The sequence below is a fragment of the Solanum dulcamara genome, chromosome 9, assembly GCF_947179165.1.
Source record: "Solanum dulcamara chromosome 9, daSolDulc1.2, whole genome shotgun sequence".
NCBI classification, from domain to species: domain Eukaryota; kingdom Viridiplantae; phylum Streptophyta; class Magnoliopsida; order Solanales; family Solanaceae; genus Solanum; species Solanum dulcamara.
In genome coordinates, this window is record NC_077245.1 from 5,061,582 (window position 1) to 5,073,616 (window position 12,035).

The following is a 12,035-nucleotide window of genomic DNA, read 5'->3' on the forward strand; positions in this document are numbered from 1 at the left end:
CCTTTGCCTGCAAAAAATAAAAAAACAAAACAATCGTGCAAATTGTTATGTGAAGACATTAACTGTATGCGTTAAGAACGAGATCTAATGTATGTGTCTTCAAATTATATGTGCAAGTCAATTGTTTGAGAAGGATATATAAGGAAACTAATATGTACGTCATAGGTGTATGTCAGATATTTAATGCCGTCTTTATTAAGAAAATATTCATTGCTAAAATTTTTAAATACGCAAATACATCGCATCAAGTGAGTTTCTCATGAATTAAGGCATCTAACAACATATATATGATCTACTTACGTAAGTGCAGATTCCAATGTTGATACATTGATGACTAATTTACTTTAACCTGTCTTTTTCTTGTTAAAAAATGGCAATTTAGCTTTTGTAATTGGTGCTTCCAATCATTAATCATTTCATTTGGACTTTCTTTATATGGCTTAGAAAAGAGGTCTTCAAAAGCAACTACCTAAACCTTTTAGATTAGGGACAGGACCTAATTCTCTTTTCTTTTCCTTTTCCTTTTCATTTCTTTTTTTCTTCCTTTTATAGTTATTATCAAATCAAAAAAGCAATTAAATACTATGATGTTCCCTTTAGTTTAAAATAATAGCAAAAACAATTGTTTGTCTAACTATTTACAACTTCTCACTCCAAATATTTGACATTTTATTAATTTTAAAATGATAATGACTTTTTTTCAATGTATTCACTATGTCATTACATTGAATCATTTGCAGAATCAAATCATATTCACAAAGTAATAGATTAGCTATACATCCTCCTAAATGCAGGACATAGTCAGTGCAATAAGTTTTGTTACAGAATGAGCCCTTTTATTAAAATTTTCAATCTATATATCTAAATATTAACGTGTAAAATTGTTAGACGATGAAATTACACTACCAGATGTCCAAAACTTATGATGTACACAAAGTCACAAGACGTAAATTGCTGATGGTGATGGGGAGGAACAAAATAAGAACATTACACCTTAATTTAAGCAAATAATCTAATAATGAACATTCAAATTTGTAGTCAACAAAGCTTATCCTATTGAATTCTTGTTATATATATATATTGTTATATATAGTACCCCAAGCCTGTGATTTCTTCCTTTTAAATATGCAATGAGACTCATGTGATTAATTTTCTTCTCAATAAATAGAATAAAATAACAGTTGAAAATAATATAGAATTAAAAAATCTAGAGGAATTAAACACGCGAATATTTTTGTGGGATGTATCACCACTAGGGGTGGACATAGTTTCAGCCAACTTGAAATTCAAATTGAAATTTAAATATTTTGGAAATTTTGTTTGGGTTATGGAAAATTTAAAATTATTCAAATTGATTAATGGAAAATCAAATTTCAAATCCAATCCATTCCTAGCTTCTTATAATTGAATTTAAAATATAATTTCTTCAATCAAAAAATAAAAAATTCAAATGGAAATTTTCATATCTAATCCAAATCAAAAATCCAAAATGGGGAACCGCCCCTAATCATCACATAGGACACTGTCTAAGATTATTTGTACTTTATGATCTTTCTTGATCTACTTTTTAAATTCGATCCCTATTAACATAGGACTCGATTGATAGAGTCTATTAGTAGAAATACATTAATTAGGTGTATAAGTAGTATCTTGTTTGATATATTTTTTCATGGCATGTATAATATACTCTATTGTGTATTGAGACTTGCATTATTAATACTATAGATTTCTAGGTATTAGTAATGCAAGAGGATTTAATGGTTGCATTATTATGGTTAAAGACCTCATTATCCCTCAAAATCCATTTTACATCTTTTTCATCATAATTGTTGAGGATATTTTTGCATGTTATTTTTTAATACACTAAATCAAACAATGCATAAGAAATATTCTATGTATAATTAATGCAAGCATAACTAATACAAACATTACTAATAAAAACTTTACTAATACACTTTATTTAACATTATTTTAATACACTCTACCAAATGGCTCTTTAGTAGATTAAAATTTGCATTTAAAACGGTGGGATGACATAATCTAAATAGTAACCTAAAAAAGCCATGCAAATGTATTAAAGTTTAGTTAGGTCCAAGAAAATAAAAAATCCACCTCTTCGATTTTAATTGTAGATACATCTATGCTTTAGACTAGAATTATATACATTTATTGAAGACTTTTAGAAAATCGTGTTTATATTAGATTGGTACCAAGTACTATTTGAAAAAGTAACACTCTATATTCACTAAAATCTGATATCTACATATGGTCCAGGCTCGAATAATTCGTCACAGCTATGAATGTTCCCATAACATGAAAAAAGGGAATATCTTTGCTGGGGTCAATTAAATTTTTCTCTCTTTGTTTTATTTTTTATTTGTCCAGGTTAAACTTTGAAAGCTTCGTTACGAAATAATGATTGATATGTCTATTATATTTAAATAATCATATTAATTGATATTCAATTTTAGATCTTGTTAAATTTTGGAATCATGTATGAACATGAAATTATTATAATTTTTTAAAAATTAAAAAAAAAACTTTAAATATCCGCTCACACATTTTTTCACCCAAAACCACTCACAAAATGCAATATTTTTTCAAATTGTATTCATGTCTAAATACAATTTTAATTTTCAAATATTATTTTTCAAACTTTTTTTTCTTCTTCAAATTTCACATCTTTTATATTCAGACGCCCACTAAGGGTTTTACTTTTTGGTGAGTGTTTAAGGATTTTCCCATGTATCTCTTTAGGAATCTCTCTTGGAATTGTACATTTTATTTATTATTTATTAGAAATAAAGCTTTTCAATATTCATTTATTAGCAAAAGTGGAGGTTATGGGGCATAATACATATAACTGGATTGGCTAGTAAGCTCTCTAGGTTGTGACAAAAGTTCAAATTGTTTCACCTAAAATGACATAAATACCCTTTAATTTAACCTTAATTCTTACCAGCACACATGTTGATCATGACATGTGTGCTTGTAGAGTCTTTCATGTATGTATAATTGTTATGATTCAATCCATCAGGTTGTGTGGGTACCTACTCTAACACCTAGGTAGAATGATCCTTAATCCCCAATAGGTTATAACATGCGAAAATAAACGAATCGTAAGATAACAACTTGAAAGAGTTTTGAAATTATAATATGTTGATTTAAAACTCCAAGCTAATTTAGAAGAAAAACTTATTGACACTCTCAAGAAAATTGACACTCTCAAGAAACTAGTCTAAACAGGTACCAGAGCTTCTAAGAATATAATTTATAAAAGAAAATAAGACACGTTTCCCACAATAAGGAAGGAATAGTAGAAGTTGTCGGATATAATCATCGTCTTCACCGATGAAACATCACTGATCTTGCAATCAAACTATGTCAAGTGATATAACAAGAGTAATATCAGTACAAACAACACGTACTTGTAGGCATCATTGGTCAATTTGAAACCTAACATATATATAAAGTAACCATTCAGAAGAAAACATGCAATAAGGCAATGCACCACCCTAACTACACTAATCACCACCAACACTCTATGGATTCAGTCCTTTGTCTTATTCCGCTATGGACTTTGATATCTATCATAACGCCCCTCTTAAACTTTCAATGCTTATCAAGCCTAGCACTTATTGGATTATAGTCTAGCTTCTATCACGTAAAAGAATTTTTAAATATTTATAGGCTATCACTAACTTTGTCTAATCAGTTTATCATTTTTGCTCACGCTCTTTCACCAACACTCTAGCCCTTGACTATTTAGTAACCCACAGCCAGACCCATCACATGATAAACAGATAATTACCTTATTATAAATATAGATCACTCAAACTTTCTGTCCCTACCTTCACTTCTTCATGCACACATGATCATAATCAATCACAATATAGTAGTGTCAATTAATGGTCCTTTCATGGAATTCACACCTAAACTGTTAGTGTACCGGTATGGTACCCAATCCCAAGCATAGTTAGTGTACCGATGTAGTACCCGATCCAATTATATATTTGTGTGGTATCCATTCCATTTGTACCAGCATGGTACTTAATCCAAATATATGTCAGTATGGCACTCGACCCACAGTAATTCACACATCACAATTGACAATGCAACAACCACACTTGAGACCACTAGTAAATCAAATAAGTTTATTGCAAGAAAGCATCAAAATGAAGTTATACACATTCAACAATTATTCCCTGAGTATAGGTTACACCAGTAATTTACATGGACAATCACATAAACACACATATGTATGTCCATATCCTGTGTCTACACCTAGCCATAGGCCAGTAATAGACCATTTTATAGACACGTTCTTGTTCTCGGGAATTACCAACTATCATAGCAGGAGCTATTCATGTATCAATTAGGAATTACCACCTACTTCTAGTTACAGGAAAGTCATACCCACATAATACACTTCCGTCCTGGGCAACAATAAACAACAACTTTTAACCATTCAAATTCCGTGCTTAAATGCCTAGACATGAAATTTTTCGTCAATCTACGATATATTATGAAATAAGAAACAGGTTTATAACTACTCAATTAAGAAAACCTAGCCTACCCTGGCGCCAAGCAGCTGCTGAAGAATTCCAGCACAATTTCTGACTTTGGAAGGCCAAATGATTAAGGTAGGCTTGAAATTCGTCGGTTGTAACCCTCCTTACGCTAAGATCTCTTCTCTCCCTTCTTCTCAACCCTATAGAAACGTTTTGAGAGTTTTAGGGTGACATCCATATATTTTACCACTGAAGAAAAGAAGGACAATAAAAGAATTTGCGCATTGAAGTTTCTACCCCCGACGACCCAGCTATAACGACTTCCGTCGTAGCGGGACAACCTTAGATTCGAATACACCTAATTTATGAGTTTCCCACCATGTCATCCCCATTGCTTTTACATAAAGTGTATTTTTGCATGATGAAGGTTCGTGTCATTACAATAATATTCATGCATGAATTTCTTATATGACTAATTTCTCATTCTTTGGTTTCATTCTATGATTCATTATTATTATTTTAATTATAAAATTGTCTTTTCTCCCTTTTAATTGCTTGTTCTTTCTTTTCAAATTTCATATTTGTTTTTTCTTGTTATTTTAATTGCTTCCATGTGTTTGAGAGTTATCACCATATAGCTTTTCTTTTCATACACCATAAAAACAATAAATCTTTTTTATCCAAACTAAATGTGATGTCTATGAACATGGGCTAGTCAAAAGGAACTGATCCAACTATACTGAACGTCTAAGAGCTGGGTTGGCTGGCTTTATAAGAGCCCACTCGCGTTTAATAAATAAAAGGGAAGTTATATATTTAATCGTTCGTCAAAAATAATTTTGATTAAATTGAAAAAATAATTATAATCACTAGTCATATATGTTGATTAATTATAACTCATTGTGGTCACATGTACGATCTTAATGGTTTCATAGAAAATTAATAACACGTGGTTAGTTAGGTTGTTAACAATTAGTTAGATATACAGCTGGCTACAGCTGGCAAGGGTAGTTAGTTGTGTAGCTGTTAGTTTAGCAGTTCCAAAATCTGTATATATTTGTAACTCTTGTATAGTCAAGAATTAGATCAATACAATTTTTCAATTCCAAATACTCTCTGCAATTACTTCTTCTCTCTCTCAAAGTATTGATTACCATTGATGAACTGCTTGAGCTGAGTTTCCAAACTCTCAGTTCATTTTTTCATATGGTATCAGAGCAGTAGATCCAAGGTGTTCACTGCTTGGTTGAACAAGTATTAACTCTTTGAAACATAAGTTACTGTGTTGTTGCATCAATAGTGGGAACAAAAATCGATTTCAGTCATCCTCTTATTCTAGGTACAATAGATACTTCTGGATCTGTCCTTCTTTCGATGAAATTTACCAGATCTGAAAACTATGGCTTATGGAGTAGATCGATGAAAATTGCATTGCTAGGAAAGCAAAAGCTAGGATTTGTGAATGGAGCATGAAAAAAGGCTTCATATAATATTGAATTACATGATCAATGGAAATATGTAATGCAATTATTCTATCATGGATTATGAAAACAATCTCTGAAGATCTTCTAAATGGAATTATGTATGCATCAGATGCTCAGCTAGTTTGGAAAGATTTGAAGAAGAGCTTTGACAGGGCGAATCGAGCAAGGATATGGCAACTACATAAGGAAATTACAACCTTGATGCAAGGTTTCTCAAAATTAAAGGAATTATGGCATGAATATGATGTATTAGTTCCATCACCAAGTTGTGACTTTGAGAAATCAAAAGACTACATTGAACATCTGAATCAATAGAGATTATTACATTTTCTTAGTATCCTAAATGAGTCCTATGACCAAGATAGAAGGCAGATCTTTATGAAGTCAGTAGCACTATCCTTAGGACAGGCATATGACATGATCATTCAGGATGAAAGTCAGCAAGTGGATGCAGCAAACATGGCAGCTAAGATAATTGAGAAGGTGGAATCCTTGGCTATGCAGGCAAATGACATGAATCTGCAAGCAAGAAGAGATAGAGGCTTCAAAGGAAGAAAAAAATTTGAACAATGTGATTATTGCAAAATGAAGGGCCATACTAGGGATAATTGTTACAAGCTTATTGGCTATCCACCTAGAAAACCATATGGAGGTGAAACTGCTGGTTCAGAATGATGGAGAAACTCTGGAAACTCAGAAGGATGAAGAAGAAATACTTGCAACTCTAATGGCTAGAGAAAAGAGCAACTACCACCAGTAATTAACCATGCTAATGTTGCATCATCATCCAATAGTACTCGAGTTGGAGAAGGTCATTATGAAAATAGATAAGTGTCAAAAGCACACCTAAACTATCTTTATTTTTTGAGTTTCATATCTAAACTATTGAGAGTATGAGTTTCATACCTAAACTATCAGTATTAGTTTGAGAAACACATCTCTCTCTTTTATTTCACTCTCATCATGGTGTGTGTACTACACTCTCTTTTATTTAAAAAAATTGCAACATCACACTCCATATGAACAAAATATTTCACCTTAACAAAAATTAAAAAAATGATTACAATTAGTTAAAATTAAAATTAAAGTATTACTATCTCCCGCCGTAAAAAATTATAAAATAAAATATAAAATATTTTTCTTACCTCACTCTACCATTTTCTCTCACCATACCCCTTTCTTCCTAGTTTTATTTTTATTTATTAAATTTTTATATAAATGTTTTTAAAAAAATTCTTACGCCATCTCTCCTCCCCCCTTCAAATAATAATTTAGATTTTTTTTAAAAAAAAATTTGTCCCGCCCCACCCAATCCTCCATTTTCAAATATAGAGAGTATATTACACACACTACTGAGGTGTGTTTATCAAATTAATAAGTGATAGTTTAGGTATGAACTCACACTTCCAATAGTTTAAGTATAAAACTCAAAAAATGTGATAGTTTATATGTGTTTTTGACACTTATCTCTTATGAAAAATAAAGACAGTTTTACAATCTTTTTTTGATGAACAATGCAGACAAATCTTAAATATGCTGAACAAGGATTCAGAGGGGCATCAGGTTAATATGGTAGGTATAGTTACTTGTCTAATGTCTATGTGTCATTCTCTACAAGATAAGTGGATAATTGACTCTATGGCTACACATTATTTCACTGTAAATAAGAAGTTATTGAAAGATAACATTAACATAAATGTTTCTAAGAAGAAAATGGTACACTTGCCTACAAGACAAAAGGTAGAGATTACTCACACAGAAAATGTTAATTTGTTTGGCCATGACACAATGCAGAGTGTGTTATGTGTCCCTGAATTTAGGTTTAACCTTTTATCATGTCAAAAGTGACTAAAAAGCTCTCTTTCTTTGTCACCCTTTTTCCTGATTTTTGTGTGTTTCAGGATCTCTACAATGGCAGGGTGAAGGGGATTGATAGAGAGTAAGGAGGTTTATATTTGATTAATGCAGGCACTAATCAAAATAAGATAGTTGCTGAACTAAATGCAGCACACATGACTAATAATAATGCAGATCACAATCTTTGACACATAAGGTTAGGACATCCTTCATCCACAGTTATGCAGAAGATTTCAAATCTAAATAAATGTACTAGTACTACTATAAATAGTGGTTGTCATGTATGTCTATTAGTAAAGCAAGCTAGGTTACAGTTTCCAATTAGTACTTCTAGAGCTGATTTTACTTTTGAACTTGTACACATGGATCTTTGGGGCACTTATAAGGTGTCAACTCATGATAAGAAATACTATTTCATGACTATTGTGGAGGGTCATTCCAAATTTACTTGGGTTTACTTGCTGTAATTAAAATCTAAGGTGATTATTATTATTAAACAATTCTTGTATATGATAAAAAATTAGTTTGGAAAGATGGTTAAAGTGTTAATGTCAGACAATAAGAGTGAATTTTTTAACTGCAAATGCAATGAGCTATTATTGTCTTTGGGCATAATTCATCAGAGCAGTTGTCCATATACTCCACAACACAATGGCACCGTGGAGAGAAAATATATGCAAATTTTAAATATAGCTAGAGCTTTGAGATTTCAGGCCATGATACCTCTCAGATATTAGAGAATGTTCATCAAAGCTGTTGTCTATTTGATGAATAGATTACCATCTTCTGCCATAAGAGGAAGCACACCATATGAATTAATTTACCATAAGAAACCTCCACTTCATTACTTGAAAGTGATAGGTTTCTTTTTTATGCTACTACTCTTGTGAAGGAGGACAAATTTGGATCAAGAGCAAAGGTTGCGATCCTTCTTGGTTTCTCAGAGGAACAGAAGGGTTATATTCTTCTTAACTTGGTTTCAAGGACTTTATTTATTAGTAGGGATGTTGTCTTTAAGGAAATAATTTTTCTTTTTCACTCACCATCATCACTGTCAACCACTAGTCCACATGAAGATCCACTTATTCCAACAGTGAGTTTGTCTCATATAGTGCCTTCTTCATGCCTTGATCATGAGCCATATAATTATCACTATAAATAAGAACCATAATTCCCCCCAATATCAATACCTGATATGTCATCGGAAAGAATAAGTTCTGATTTAGAACATGCAGGTGATCTTAATGTTGCTCATACAAAAAACTCTATTATAGTAGTGAGAACATCTAAGCAACCAATATGGATGAAGGACTATATTAGCAAGTCCAAATCCAGGGTCAATTGCAACACTAGTTTATATTCCTTATCTACTTATCTATCATATGACATGACCAGTGAAAAGTATTAGAGTTATCTTACCAAATTTTCTTCCCTTGTGGAGCCCAAATCTTTCAAGAAAGCTGCTAAGGATGCTAGATAGATTGAAGCTATACAGTTAGAGATTAAAGTTCCAGAGGATAACAAGATATGGCAGATTGTTGACGTATTTGCAGGTATATAATAGGCTCTAAATAGGTCTACAAGATCAAGTTTTAAGCAAACAGAGAGGTGGAAAGATTCAAGGCACGACTGGTTGCAAAAGGGTACAGCCAAAGAAAGGATCTTGACTATCATGAGACCTTTTCTCCTATCGCCAAGATGGTCACAGTGAGGTCTGCCATTGTTTTTGCTACATCCAAGGGATGTGGGTTATTCCAAATGAATGTCTTTAATGCATTCCTCTAAGGTGATTTGTGTGAGGAGGTGTATATGAAAATGCTTGAGGGTTTTAGAAGTCAGAGGGAGACTAAGCTCTACAAGCTACAAAAGTCACTGTATGGGCTTAAACAAGCCTCAAAACAGTGAAACATAAAGCTAATTGAGGCACTAGTAAGCAATGGAGTTGTTCAGAGTAATCAGTAATCATGACTATTCCCTGTTTACAATGAAGAAGGATGTAAATATTGTCATTATATTAGTCTATGTAAATGACTTACTAATCACAGGAAGCTGCAAAAGAATGATCAGTGGTGAAAAGTCCCCTACTATTTCCGCTATTTCTACCCTAAAGCAAGGAAATTCGCTCTGACCCAAGGCAGCACTTCAGAGACAGTTCAAAGTAAAAGACTTGGGAGAACTTAAGTACTTCTTGAGCATAGAGGTATTAAGATCTAAGTCAGGAATATTGTTGAATCAGAGGATATTATAACTAATCTCAGAAATGAGACTTGGTGGAGCAAAGCCCTCAACTACACCTTTGGAGACCAATGTCAGGCTAATCACTATAGAGTTTGATAAAGCAATAGAGAATCAAGGTGGTGACTTATTAGCAAATGTTGGTGCCTATCAAAGACTAATGGAAAAATTGTTATACTTGACCATAACAAGGTCAGATATTAGCTATATTGTGAAAACACTGAGCCAGTTTATGCAGCAATCAAAATAATCCCATTGGGAAGCTCCTATCAGAGTAGTGAGATATTTGAAATTTGCACCAGGACAAGCCATTCTCATGAGTTCACTACCTAGTCAGAAGCTCACATGTTGGTGTTACTCAGACTTGACAGCTTGTCCAAATACTAGGAGGTCTATGACAGGCTACCTAGTCAAGTTTGGAAGTTCATTGATGTCTTGAAAGTCAAAGAAGCAACAGACAGTGTCAAGAAGCTCTGCAAAAGCAGAGTCTAGGAGTGTGGCATCAGCAGTGGCTGAAGTTACATGGTTACTAGGTCTATTTCAAGAGTTGGGAGTACAGGTGACAAAACAGTAATAGTCAAACGTGACAGTAAGGCTGCTTTGCAGATTGCCTCTAATCCAATATTTCATGAGCGTACAAAGCATATCGAGATAGATTGTCATTTTATCAAGGACAAGATCAAAGATGGACTCATTGAGACAATGTATGTAAGAACTGCGGAACAACAAGCAGATCTACTGACTAAGTGCTTGAGTAAAGCACAACATTCCTATCTGATGGACAAGTTGAGAGTGTTCAACATTCTACACCCTCCATCTTGAGGGGGAGTATTAACATTTGGTTAGTTAGTTTGTTAACAATTAGTTAGATATACAGCTGGCTACAGTTGGTAAAAGTAGTTAGTTGTGTAGCTGTTAGTTTAGCAATTCCAAAATCTGTATATATTTGTAGCTTTGTACAGTCAAGAATTAGATCAATACAATTTTCCAATTCCAAATATTCTCTGAAATTACTTCTTCTCTCTCTTAGAGTATTGATTGCCTTTGCTGAACTGCTTGAGCTGATTTCCAAGCTCTCAGTTCATCTTTTCACAAAAATGACGACCTTAAAATGATGATTCATACCATTTTTTTAGTTCTATCTTCTTGCAATTGTATTTCATAATCAGTCACATAATATATTATAAACTCAATTACCATAATGAAAAAAGTTATAAATATTCATTTAACACTCTATATGTATCATATGTATATTGACATAACAAAATTGGTATCTGAATACCTAATTATTTTTAAGTTTTTCTAACTTCTTTATGTGAGTTTATTATTTTTAACTTTTTCAACTTCTTTATGTGAGTAAAAAATTAGATCATTGGCGAGGAACATTGCGAAACCGACCAAACAATATTTGTTCTCTGTGATACCTTATGAACATTTTGGTTGTTTTCCTTTTTCTACGTGAACAATGTGACATACTAGGTATGTAGAAAAATATGATAAAGGATAAATGAGTTGCGCTTTAATAAATAGTTGATGGTAATTCAGATAAAATAAATTCGCATATTTGATAATTTAAATATAAAATTTGAAAAAATTAATATACTTTAAATTTGTCTTTGATTATTAATTCTATATATATATATATATATATATTTAAAAGGGCAGCCCGATGCACTTAAACTCCCACTATGCGCAGGGTCCGGAAAAGGGCCCGACCACAAGGGTCTATTGTACGCAGCCTTACCTTGCATTTCTGCCAGAGACTGTTTCCAAGGCTTGAACCCGTGACCTCCTGGTCACATGTCAGCAATATTTAATTAAAATATTTTTAAAAATATATCTAATCAATAAAAGTCAAATAAGATAAAACGAAAGACTAAATTATGCTCTACATCCGCCACTAATTTTGACTCTTTGAGTTTCCAACATGCAATTTCGTTCACATGGA